The 14,229-nt window shown below is 32.8% G+C and overlaps 1 long non-coding RNA gene across 1 annotated transcript; it reads right to left on the bottom strand.

The window, feature by feature from the left end:
• Positions 1–1,638: 1,638 nt before the first annotated feature.
• On the bottom strand, positions 1,639–11,643 carry LOC120073096. The gene is made up of 2 exons (XR_005480673.1): positions 11,350–11,643; positions 1,639–11,280 (listed from the first exon to the last, which is right to left on the bottom strand). It is a non-coding gene; the product is annotated as an uncharacterized LOC120073096 (long non-coding RNA).
• Positions 11,644–14,229: the final 2,586 nt, after the last annotated feature.

The following is a 14,229-nucleotide window of genomic DNA, read 5'->3' as shown; positions in this document are numbered from 1 at the left end:
TTACTTTTTTTCACACTCTTAAAACATAACAAATTCCTACAAAGTAAACATATACTAGACACAAATTTTGAATTCAATTTTTGAATACTCAATTACATAATATATTTTTTATCCATTCCTAAACATCAAACATATTCCAAATAACTAGAAACTTTTCACAACTACTTAGGCCTCTGTAGACCTCCAAATTTGTTCGGTATTTTATTTCGTCATGCTAATTTTTGTAATTTTTTTGCATAATTTGGAATTTATTAGCTTTTAAGATAAAATAAACAAACAAATAAACTTTTGAGTATTTAATAAATGAATAGTTTTAATTTTTTATTAATTAAAATAAAATAAAATAAAATAGTTATTTTGGATGGAGGATAAGGTTTTGAATATTCAAATCCTTTTTTATAAAAAAGTTATATCTAATCAAATTTGGAAGAAATTAATTATGACCAAACATCTCACTCCATCAATTTTATTATTTAGTTCCTTTTAGATTTAATTTGATTGATTTTTTTCCTAATTGAAAGGGCTTTGGGTTTTATATGAATTGGGTTACCATGAGTGAACATACACAACATCACACTAAAAAAAACCTAAAAGTTTTTCTCTCCAATTTTTTTTTTACTTTTATCTCCTTCCCTCTCTTGATTTTTTTCTTCCTTCTCTTTTATTCCAACAAATCTCTCTTTGTTTCATTCTTTCGAAATTCATCATGTTTTTCTCACTGTATTCAAGCTTTAAGAAAATGTATTTATTTTTTAATTAAATTTTCCTTATTCATAAATAAATGAAAAAATCATAAATTTAGATGTCCTTTAAGTGGTAAGTCTCTCCTTTTGTTTTATTAAATATAAATTTTGATGCATATACACGACAACAAATATCACATTCGATAGTATTGAAAAAACATTGTCGTAGACTTTCCATAGCATTTTCGAAATGCTATCATAGCCCATGTTATTGAAAACCCCCGACTTTCCATACCATTTTTTAACGCGTTATAAAAAATCAACTCTTGATCGCACATATTTAATGTTATGAAAACATTTCATGGCATTAGCAAAAAACGCTATAGAAGATCTTTTATAGCGTTTTTCATAACAATAAAAAAAAACACTATAAAATATTTTCTATAGCATTTTTATAGCTATAAAAAATGCTATAAACTACCTATAGCGTTTTAGATATGTTGTTGTAGTCGATGTTATTTAAAATCCCGGACTTTCCACAACGTTTTTTCACTGCTATAAAAAAAATATAAAATATTCATTTTTTATTGGATAATTTTAATGTCCTGAAAAGTTTTCATAGCATTAAAAAAAATGCTATAATTGACTTTTTATTGTAAAAAACAAATATGAGGAGAAAAAGTACTGCATGCAATTAAAGAGACCATATACCAAAGTTCAAAGATAGAGAAATCACAATATTTACCTTCGATTCAATAAACCTAAATATCAAGGGTTTACATGGTTATTTGACATAAACAAGAAGATTGAAGTAACTACTTACTTTAAATTTGTGTATTTTTGAAAACATAGATCAATACCTAAGAAAAGTCGAAGTCTTTAATACTAGACATTTGGTCAAGCCAACAATTTACAAATCTAAATTCAAAATTAAGAATTTTCAACATTAAGAACAAAAATGAATACAAAATTAAACTTATACAAATATCTTGAGTGATATGTGCATCTCCATCGAAGCCTAGCGTTCCTTCTTGTCTAAATGCAAGTCTTACAAAAATCCAACATCTAAATGAGATATGAAGGTCGGAGAAGGGAGATTAGGACATAGACTTTACTTTAACGTTGAGAACTAATATGAAAGACAAAATTGAGAAACCATGAGGTGAATTAGAAGTGTATTTTCATAGACTTTAATTACCCTGTATTTTCATTTGTTATTTACCCCATTGAAGGGAGCCAACCTGCCAAATGAATCCATAAAGAAATAGACAAGTAAAATCGAGAAACATACAAACAAACAATCTTGTTACATGTCAACTTCGTGCAAAAAATATAAAAGAAAAAACTCGAACTTGTACCTAATATCTCCCACAATGGTACATTATATTACACTTGAAATTTGATTAAGACCACTTTTGAATCTAAAGGAAAATCATAAACTCCATCTTGGAGTTATATTGTAATCATAAAGAATAACAGAAGCTAGGCATTGGTTTTGGACCTGTAATTGCAAAAAATAACCAACATAACTTTCTCTAAATTCTTAAGGGAACAAAGATACAACTATTAACAAAATAAGAACACAAAAGCACAACCACTTAACAGAATTAGAGAACAAATAACACAATCCCTTAAGAGAACAAGAACATAAAATCATTCTGTAATAAAATAATTATTTGGAAGAAAGCTAATGTTGATTATTTAGCTCAAAGCAATAAAGAATAGGCACAATGATTAAAATCAATTCACAAATATCTAAGTTACAAAGAGCAAGTATTTCCTATTCTTAATTCAATTTGACACCAAAAACTGCATATTACCCAAGCAACATCTAAGTATTCTCATTTATTAAAATCGGTTAAAATTTGTTTAAGGAAAGAAGTCTACAAATAATGAAAGCTTATTTAATAACGAAGTCCACAAATTATTGTATAAAAGTAAAGTGCCTTAAAGTACACCACCATCTCATCCCAATACACGGGTCCCAGATATCTACATTCTCAATCATCCTCAATTCCCCTTCAATTTTATGCTAAATTTATTTGCCACAAATTTGATCATCTAAGCATCCAACTTATTCACATAGAATTGATCAAAGAGCATCCTAACAAATATAATCATCAAGCTCTTCCCTCAATTTTATATTAGTCTTAAGAACAGAAGCATAAAACGAATTCATCTTGATAACTAATCAAACAACCCAACCACAAAATAAAGCTCAGAACCACCAGTCCCAAGTCTAAAAATCAGCTCATAGTCACCAAAAAAAAAGAATACAACCACATCACCTAAACCCTACCAATAAAATCCATTGAAAATTCAATCAGGGATAATCAACACAACCAAATGAGAAATAAGAAGAGAAGAAACAAACCTCTATAATCGAGGAAGAGTTTAATGAATCACAAGCAAAGACTTCATTAGAAGATCGAAGCCACACGTTCTCATAAAAGATGTCATCGACCAACTAGAGGGAGCATAAGACACAGACCTTCAAATACTATGTTATTTTATAAGAGGAAAATCATGAATACTGTACTAATATGATCAACTAAAATATGTCAATCTTCAATGTGTGGAGAAATATAAAGTTCAAAGTATAAGAAACCATCGCATTTGATATTTGAGAGATTGAAACATTACATTAATTAGTAACTCCAAAAAGCTAAAGAACTACCCACACTTGTTTTTTAGATATTAAAATTACTTTTTCAACAATGAAATTTCAGGTATTTATCTTCTTTGATAGCCAAAATAGCTGAAAAATCTATAAAAAGAAAAAAGCAAAAGAAAACCAAGAACCATTTGCTCATCCACACAAGTAGTAAGCGCAAAAGAATACGATATTACAACTCAGTTATTGATTGCTCGAGAAACAATCATAAACCAAGAATCATAAGTAAAAGGAAAGGGGTACATAATTCACTCTATAATAATTTTTTTATGCAAGGTACCCAAAGAAACATGCAATAAAGAATAAGGTAATGTTTACAGATCAATCTACGTCATTGAGAAAAACCTCAATTATCCCCCAAACTCTACCAAATATATTAGCTAAATTTTCCCAATCATCCCCAGTCTCATTCTTACATAACACTAAAAATCGTCAATAATTTTCACTTATCCAATCATATTCATCTCCATGTTTCAAGTCTTTTAATTGAATTATTCAACAATGTCCAAGTACCCAAGGCCACAAGGTTTAAAGATCATAGAAAATAGGAAGAAAAACATCTAAAAATGACACTTTGACTCTTAAAACTACCTAGTGACACTTTCACTCGCAAACTCCCAAAACAATGCCCAAGTAACATTTTAACAATCAAAACCAGAAAAAAGGTTCCTTAAAAATGTCTCTATGCCATGGTTAACAATCGATGTCTTTTTTTGAAGATGCTCTCTTCTTTTAGCAGCCCATTTTTGTTGGTAGGACCAGCGAAGGGACTTTTCTTTTAAAGAAAAAACTCTATTATTTTGAAAGCACAATAGACATAAACTAGATCACAATAAGACTTTTAATAAATGCAAACAATACACAAAAGAAATTATTCCAGTTGGCCCCTTCTATTTGCAGAAGATCAGAAGATCACAACAATGTCATAAAGTCAGCTAATTAATTATAATCAAATTAATTGACAAAATAATTAAAGAAAAAAAAAAAACTAGCTCTTCTTTGGAAGGAAAGCTTACCTATTACAAGTTGAAATATGAGTTGGAGACTTTGAACAATGAGTTATAATCTTCCAAATAAATTATCCTTAGAGAAAAAATTGATTCAAGCAAAACATTTTCAATGGAAGAAACGATTATACGAATATTTATTAATAGAATCAACAAACAAAAGAATCAAACACTCACTAAAAGAGGAAAAGATGGCAAGTAATGAGAGATTGCAAAAAATAGTCTAGGCAACATTATAATTAATCATAGAGACACAATCCAATTATACTTTTTCTATACACTAAAGCTCCCATGAAAATTGAAGAACTTACCACTCTTAACCATGACCCCCAAGGGTGAGGTAGAAAACACGATAATAATTGCCTTACTTTTGGAGTCCTTTACATTGCAGCTAGGGCTGCTTTAACTTGACTAAAAATTTGAAAGTAGGCCTACTAAAATAAATCAGCGTATACAAGCATTTAAAAGAGATTCTCATCAATAGAAAAGGAATTTAAGTCTACAAAAATAAATCGATGCTAACAAATAATTGAAAGAGATTTTCACATTACCAAAAGTACTTAAGTCTACCAAAATAAATAATCAGTATCAACAAATATATATGAAAGAGATTACAACTCATCGTTACCAGAATAACTCCATTAAGTTTAGGAAAAAGTACTTATGTCTTTTCTTGCTTGTTAACTTTTTCTTTTGTTATGTAATGTTTTAAAACATGAAAAAATGAAAGAATGTTCAAACCAAGAATCCAAACTCCACAACACAAGCTAGAAGAAGTAATCAATCACATTTTTTTCTCAATAGAGCTCACATAACCTTCCATTCAAATTTGTCAATCCAATGCCATATTGGAAGCACCACAACAAAAGTAAAAGCCTCCTAATCTGTCAATCAATATTCAATATTCATGCAGTTTCTTCAATTAGTGAACATGCCAAATGTGATTTCATTCAGAAATCATCCACATTGCTTTGGCTCCTAAATGGCAAGTTGTTCTTACCTTCTTTACAATGTGTGTATAATCTCTTAGTAACTTTGTGTGCAATTCAATTCTGGAATCGATATGATTATTTGAATAAAGAAAAGTCAGTGTTTATTCTTTCTATTCTCAATTGTCTAAAACTGTTTACTTTTATCATTTGACAACTTTTTTTTTTAAGTATCATTTGGCAACTTAAAGACACAAATTACAAATATTTCAACAGATTAAACATAAATGAGACAATTGTTCTACAATCCAACCTAACAAATCATGAAATACACCTTTGGCACGACATTACTCCTAACGAAAATTGTGAAAATCTTGAGAAATAAATGAAAACTTCTTTGCCAAAATATCAACCTCCAAGAGATTGGCATTTTTTATTGAGAAATTAGCTGCCCGGTGATGACAATAACATGAAAAAATTGAGGAACTTTGATCAGAAGATTTTCTCAAACTGAAAATCCATGAGAAATAATTGAACCAATTAAAAAGCACATGAACTTTGATTTCTAATAGCGAGAGCTTGAAACATCCAAATTAAAGTTACACAATCCCACTCAATAAGCCCTCAAAACATTTCCCCATATCAAGCAAACCAGTATGCATTAAGACTCAACACAAAAGATAAACCAACAGAGGGATATTAACACATCAAATTTATCGATTACATGTGTACAATGGTAAGAACTTCAATCAAACAAGAATAAGAAACCCACATTTCACCACCTTCTCCGAAGGCCAAAATAGAGGGTTTTAAATAGCTAATTGAAATTTTCTGTGGGTGATTTGCCAACAGATATTGAAAATGTCAAGTTCAAACAAATAAAAAATACTATTAATTAACAGCCATTGGTGAAGAGATTTGAGTCCCCATGCATTGGTATCGACCATTAAAAAAAGCCATCAAAAAATAAAATAAATAGATTGGAGACTGAGATGGTGAAGCGACTGTAATGGAAGTTGGGCACGATAAAGGCAGCGAGAGAGCAAAGGAACATAAAGAAAAACAAAAACAAAAAATTAAGGAGAAAACAAAGAATAAGGGAGAACAAATTTAGGATTCAAAACTCCCCTTTTGCCTATGGTTAGAGAAAAAAACCCACTCTTGCCGATAATTGTAGCAGACCAAGAGAAATAAGAAGGAATAAGAAGTTAACCGAGTTAAGAATGACAGAGCAAATAATAGAGTTAGAGTTGCTTGAACGACTTATCACCAGGTGGTGGAGTTGCTAGAATGGAACAAGAGAATAAGAATGTTCGGAGAAAACATAGGATGAAATCTCAAGCTTGTTCCCTACATTGTATAAGGATTTTGTTGCTATTGTCGATGCCTAGCCATCCACTTCTTTCAATGGGTACTTGTCCGCCCTAATTTCACCCTTGCAGGTAACATTTTATATGGATTTATGATGCTCATACCTTTCTAGGTTGCCTAATTGTTGAAAGGGTGTTGATATTGATTGCTGAGCAGAGGAGTTGTGAATGGCAGAGAAGGAGAAATAAGGTGGAGAAAATGGCGATGTTGGGTCGAAGAAAATAAGGAGATTTGCTTAAACTAAAGGGAGGAGAAATGAAATGGAGAAGAGTGAAGAAAATAAAGACGGAAGGATGAAGAAAAAAAAGAGTGAAAATTTCATTCTTTGGCACTGACCCTAATTTTTACTTCTCGCATCTTTTTTCGCTCCTTTTTAATAGCATTTTATAGTTAAAGCTATCGTAAATGCTATTAAAATGTCTATTTGTTGTAGTGTACCCTACTATGAATTCGAGAGCTGACCCCTACCACTTACAAACCACTACTAGGGCATTGGTTGGTCGTATGTCCTGCCTACTTACACTTGAAGCAAGTCCCTGTACCTATCAGAACATTTCCATTGACGTTTCCCACACAATTTGCACACAGGCATGTCCCTCCATACTTCTCCTGAATTAAAAATTTGTTGCTTGATGTGTTCTAGTGGTATGTCTGTGTTCTAAACCTTCAGCGAAGGCTCCAGAGCTCTCTAATCAACTTTCCTCTTATGACCTGAGGTGGGTTCTACTGCTAAGGACATCAAAAACTCTACTCCCGATGGACAACCTACTTGCGCTACCACACGCAATGTTGTTGCACAGGTAGTAGGCTCAAATGCTTGCACAATGCCTCGCACCCCATCTCGAAGCCTCTGAACAAATCTTTCAGCTCTCTTTGCTTTTGTGGACACCAAGTCGAGGGCGAGACAAGACAGCCTGTCAAACTCTTCCTCATACTCTTCCACCATTATAGTCCCTTGCTTTAGGTTCGTAAACTCGGCCTATTTTTGTACCTCACGTGGACAGAGAAGTATTTTTCGTATAATTGTTCTTTGAATTGGTCCCACATTGCATAGCCTCCACTGGCATCTATCATTCCTTCTATTGAGTGCCACCAGTGCTTAACGTTATCAACAAGCATAAATATGGTGAACTACAATTTCTACTCTTCTGGGCACCTCATGTATCGAAAGTTACCTTCTATGGAAGACATCCACAACTCCGCCTCAGTGGGGTCCTTCAGCAACCCATCAAATGTCGGGGGTCATACTTTTTAAAGTCTCGTAAATACATAGCCTCCTTTGAAATACCTACCACAATTTGGTCAAAGCCTGGTCCTGATTCTACACTTACGGTGTTAAAGCCTGCGAGGGAGGTATTTGCTGCGACTGAACATGTTGGAATATCTATTCCACCATGATGTCCTTTAATTGCCCCACTACAGCCTTCGTAACAACTTCTCCAATTGCTACAGCCATGACGGTATACTCGATTGGGATCTCTGAGGATGTCTACACTTGTGGGGGTACGATAGGATTTTGAGGCCCACTTCTTGTTCTAACCCTTTTATAGGTTGACCCATAAAGGTCAATTGGCGGTGGGTCTTGTGCTTTTGGGTTTTGCACCCCATGGTCTTGTACTTCAGGATCCTGCTCCCTACTAACATTCTTAACTCGATTGCCCCTTCTTGTTCGTGGTGCCATCTCTTGATAACACATGTAATAAACTTTAACAAAAATCCTTACAAGAAATTCTGTCAATTACAACTACAATTCAGGTAAAGTTTCATGCATAAAATCCTAAACGACTTTCCTTTAAGGGACATACCTGGCGATGACGAAGAATCCATTTATGGCCAATGGGACAATTTGGACTCACCTAGTAAGTCAATCTATAGAACCTAATACTTAGACTATGATACCAACTATAACGACTCAACTTTCTACCATGCTACCAGGACGCTACTACATGCATGCATAAGCTTGACAATGTATATTTCAAAAAGGGAAATTTTAAATAAAGGAATGAGACTTTTCAAATTTTAATAATATCATAAAACAGTTTGGGCACCCTAACTCTGATTTAGAACAAATTAAATAAATCAATAAATAGGGTAACAAATAAACGAAATACCAAAAGTTTTAAATGTCAAACACCTAACCTAAATCATGCCAAAAATAAAATAAAATAAAACATAAGTGCGGAAGCATCATCATGTCTCAATGATTGGATCATGGATCCCTCTTGTCATTCGCTGGTCTATTTTTACCTCTACCTGAAAAACATGAAGAGAAAAAAATGAGTATATAAATATACCCAGTAAGCAACCCGCTATAGGGACCACTAGATGAGCTATTAGCATTCCTATCAGAACTCAAGTGCACATTTCGCATCGTAGGCATGGGCATAGGCATAGGCATAAGGGGCAAACCCGAAGGCACGCTTTCATAGGTAGTGACCTCGAAGGGACACAATCATAGGCATAAGGTGTGAGCCTGAAGGCTCACCACATACGATGTGCATGACAGATAGGTCTTTAAGAGAGATATATTTTCTACATTAATTCCCTCAAAATTATGTTATTTGTTTACTTTTAATGTTCATTTTATAGTCAAAACAGTCCCGGGAGCGATTAGGAGTCATTTTGAGAAAATTGGGCTCAAAAAGATCAAGAATAACCAAGAAGTCAACAAAGTTGAAGAAAATCAAAGTAATTACCAAAATGCCATTAGACCCAGTGTCATGATCCTCCCAGAAGCGTCGAGCAATGCTTAAAGACAGAAAGCATCCATCTACTGCAAAACAGGGCAGTGTTATAACGCTTCCAACAACATCGCAACGTGCCGGAATTTGATGGAACTGTCACGTGCGCCTCACGCAACCCAGCGTCAAGCGCAGTGACAAGACCCTAGCCTAATGTTTCTTGATTTTATTTTTTTACGATTTAGTGTTGCAATGCTAGCCTCAGCATCGCGACACTACACCTGCAACTATAAAACGTTTTCTTTCATTTTTAGGTAGAGGGAGGCAAAATTCGTCATAGAGTCCAGAGTTTCTCTCTTCACCAGTTCAGCTCCTTGGTAACTTTGTCTTTAATTAGTTAGATTTTCATTTCTTTCTTTGATTGTAAACATTGTAATGGATTTCTTCATAGATTTATCTATGGATTTGTGAAGTAATTTCTTCAATCTTGTTTCTAGGTTTCAAAAATTTTTGCAATATTCTTGAGTTTTATGCTTATCTTTGTAAATTGCATTCTAAAATTATGGATTCTTAAATCGGTTTTAAGTTCTAAAATCATATTTAGGTGTCTTTTAAGCATGTTAAGCCAAGATTCTTAGTTTTGCTACAATCTTGATTGGATATGTCGCTAGGATGTATTCATGTATAAGAATGTCTAGCTAAGGTCTACCAAGTGGCAATGATTAATTTTGCATTTGATGACTACTCTTAGAATACATAAATTGCTAGATTCAAGAACAAAATCAGTTAATTGAATATGGCGATCTTGACAATTAATCGACACAATTGAATTCTCGAAATTAATGCATAATATGTCTTCTATTCTATATGGAAGCTGTCGAACCCAATAGAACTAGAGGCATATAGGTTGGTTAGGGTTAGACCTTTTCAACTTTAATCAATATTTAGAACACTTTCTTGATTAGATTTCACTAGATATCTGCTTTTGTAGAGGTTAGCCTAGTCGAGTCAAGCGAGTAGTTGTGTGCATAATTCGTTTGTATGACAAATTTGTAGAAATCAATGATAGAGATTGTATTGAATCTCTAACTTGAACTAGAAATAAGATTGAACCACTTTTGTTTACAATTATCTTTTATCCTTTGGTTTTCAAATATGTTTCTTGCTTTATCAAACACCTATTTTTATTGCTTTCATAGTTGAACTTAGCTTAAGAAAAGATTAAACAAGCCTTTCCTGTGGATCGATCCCGTACTTTCCGCTTATGCTACTTGTTAGTATAAGATGTAGGTTTCGGTAATTTATAAATATTTTTGTTTCAGTGAGAGTCGAACTAACGACATTGATTCGAGCAAGAACAATGACCCAATAGAAATACTAACAGTCACTATCAGTCTAGTATAGTCATAAGCATACGATCATAATTTTTAATCATGCCTGAAAGGGGTAAAACAGTCTCAAAATACATCCATCGTTCAGATACTATATCATTCACATACAACACAATTTTCATGGCATAAGCATAAGCCTCCATAGCCCCCTCAATCGTCAAACATAGCTAGTCATATAGTAACTCATAACAGTACAAACCAACACACAGAATCAGCTTACAGTACAATCTCATACTTAACAATAACTTAGATTTGAGGGCAAACTGGTAGCGAAGCGCTTACCTCAGATTTAGGCCTAAGCAAAATAACAATCAAGCAGTTGAACTTTCCTCTTAAATTAACAAAAGCTTGAATCAAAGTCCCTAACACCAACCATAAACACACAATTCAACTTGTGGGGCCAATCCCCAAAGCCTACACAATTTAAACCAATAATCCCCACATAACTTACCCCAAAACTTACCAAAATTAAACCAACGAAGAATTGGGCAGCCGTTAAAATGCCTTAGAACCTCAACTTCAACCTCGTAAATTCAAGATTAAACTGCGACCAAAATCACATTGAATAGCCAAGATCTTTCAAGAAACTGACCAAAAATAACAAAATTCTTACCCAACAGTGCGCGAACAGAAGGCCACACGAGAAGACCAAAGTTGTTCGGACGAAAACTGTCGCGGATACCGACAACAGCGACGACGACGGTGGAGCTAGAGGATGAAAGACGGTTGGCGGAGCTTCGGTCGCAGCTGGATCAGCAACGGCGTGCACGGCTCGTGTCTGAGGGCTTCCGGTCAACGAGTGTGCGCCAACTCACGCGCGCGCGGTGGGGGGACGCACAGAAGAATAAGGGTTGTCTTCTTTTAATTAGTTTTCCTTTTTCTTAAATTTCACGCAAATCTAGATTTCTATTTAAATAAATAAAACTCTTTTATCCTTTTCCTCAACCAAAAATAAAATATCTCTTTTCGTCACCAACCAAAGAAAATATAAGTTATTTTATCAAATCTCACTTCCATCCGGTAATTAAAATTCCAAAACCAAAATTAAATCTCACTCCCAATAATTGAATTAATTCCATCAAGATTAATTTAAATCGATTTAACCAAAACAAATAAATTCTAAGTCTTTAAAATTCAAAGTCCAAAACTAAATAATCAAGATAAATACATGCAATTTCCTGGAATTTGACGTGTTACATCTTCACTTATAATTTTGTAGGCTATCTTCTGCAATTCATGGGATTGGGCCTCTACAGATTTGTCATCTGTCATTTGGTACTTCAAGTAATGGCTAACGGCATACTTTTTCAAATTGGTCTCCTCGGTATCATATTTTTTCTGCAGAGCATCCCATATTTCTTTTGTTTATTTATTGTATTGTAATAATCATACGATCATCAATCAAACGATTTAATATAAAATTTTTGGATAAGAAATCGTTTTCTTCCCAATCAGCTACATCTTTTATTTGTTGTTCAATCGGTTCTCCATAGTACAGACGTCAGCTATCTTCTTGACTGTAAGGAAGAACAATATCTTCTACTTCCACCGTTTGAAATTTGCTCCTTCGAATCAGAATGGAGGGTTGAGGTCAGAGGACATAATATTAGTCGAAGTTGCCATTACAATAATGGCAGATTAAAACGTCTTAAAATTTTTGGAACAGTTACCTCTGGTGGACAATAAACAGTTGCTATTGAACAGCATCTAATGTGGAAAAATAACCTACAAAACAAAAATCGATTATCTGTGCAAGTAGTTCAACTATGGTTACGCCGTCCTTAGAATAATACCAAAATAAATAAATCTACTCGATCAAAGCTACACTGGCACAAGATGTCCACCAAACCCAACTTTGCTTCTCTTCTTACCCCTCTAAATTTTGAGTACCCCATGAGACCCAAACTTGAAATTAAATGTAGAGGTTTATAAAAAAGATTCCAAATTACAAATTTAGCAATGTGGGATTTCTCAAAAGCTTATTTTTCTTTTATTTAATTTTTTCACCAACAGCTCCCACTAGTGATGGTTAGTTTTTTTTTTTTTTTTTTCTTTTCTTTTCCTTGTTTTCTCTTTGTTCTATTTGTTTCTTGAGAAATTTTCTGGGGAAAACACAGCAAATCCAAAAAATGGCTTTGAAATTCAATTGGGTCTCCTTGAATTGCAAATGAGGTTTGGGGAATTTGGCTCCTTGTTTGAAAAGAAACAAAAAGCTACCATTTTTAGACATTTTTCTGTTAGTTTCTTGAGAAATTTTCTAATGGGAATGACAAGGAAAATGAGAATGGCTTTGAAATCAACTCTCATCCTCAAATACAAAGTTGAATCTCCTTAAATTGAAAATGGGTTTCTGGTATTTGAAAAGAAGAGATGATTTCAAAGGCAAATAGAGTTGTTGGAATTGAAGCTCCTCCTAAAATTGGGAAAGTTGACTCCTTGTTTGAATAGAAAACAATATCTACTCTTTTTTCTTCCTCAAGTAGAAGAAGAAACTACCATTTTAGGACATTTTCTTAAAGAAACGTTGGTTAGCTATTAATGGTGCATAACTCCAAAAATAACATTTGTGATTTCTTTATATGTTGCAGGAACCACAATAGACCAAGGAATATCAGTTGTAGGATCCTTAGATGTACAAATCTTTTGAGAAATTAAGGAACGGTTTGATAGAGAATTTGAAAACAAGAAGTTAAATGAAAATAGGGTTATATTTTATGTTTTCAAATATGTGTTTGGTAACATAATTCAAAAATTGGATTCTAATTTAAACAATCGTAAACTAGTTGTAGTTACCCACTAAATATTATTTGATAATAAAATATTAATAATTTTTTTATGAACATAGTTTATGTTAAAAAAAAAATTTGTAAAATTATTATTTTGTAATAATATATCATTTAGAGGATAAATTGAAAATTTTTGTCCTTATAGTTTGGAAGAAGTTAGAATTTAAAAAGATTTAACAAACCATAGAGACTATATATGAAGTTATATTAAACCATAGGAGCTAAAATCTGGATTTTAAATCCATATGGACTAACTTTTACCTTTATCCAAACTATAGGGACTGAGTCTGAAATTTAACCTAATTTATAATATATTACATAATAAATATTTTAATTTTTTTTAAATTGAATTGAGTTATCACATGACATACACTATATTTCTAAAGTTTTTAACTTTATTTAATATAATTCTTCATTTTAAATTTTAAATTTCAAATTATGGATACAATTAAAATATAAAAATGTTGTTTTCATAATTTACATTGTTTGGATCACAAATTCTGGAAACAGTTTTCAGAAACATAACTTGAGTTATCTGCCAAACACATATTTACTTGAATTCAGTGAATTTGAAAATATAAAACAGAATTTGGATTGAGAACCAAATAAGCTAAGAATCTACAAGAAATTGTTTATGTTTTGGATTAAGTCTTTTGTTTAGTCTGAGTGAAATGCGGATTCAATCAGTGGAGATAGTTTTTTATTCT

This window comes from Benincasa hispida, chromosome 1 (genome assembly GCF_009727055.1).
Source record: "Benincasa hispida cultivar B227 chromosome 1, ASM972705v1, whole genome shotgun sequence".
NCBI classification, from domain to species: Eukaryota; Viridiplantae; Streptophyta; class Magnoliopsida; order Cucurbitales; family Cucurbitaceae; genus Benincasa; species Benincasa hispida.
Note: the sequence above shows the minus strand (reverse complement) of the source record. Positions and strands in the feature narration are given on the sequence as shown.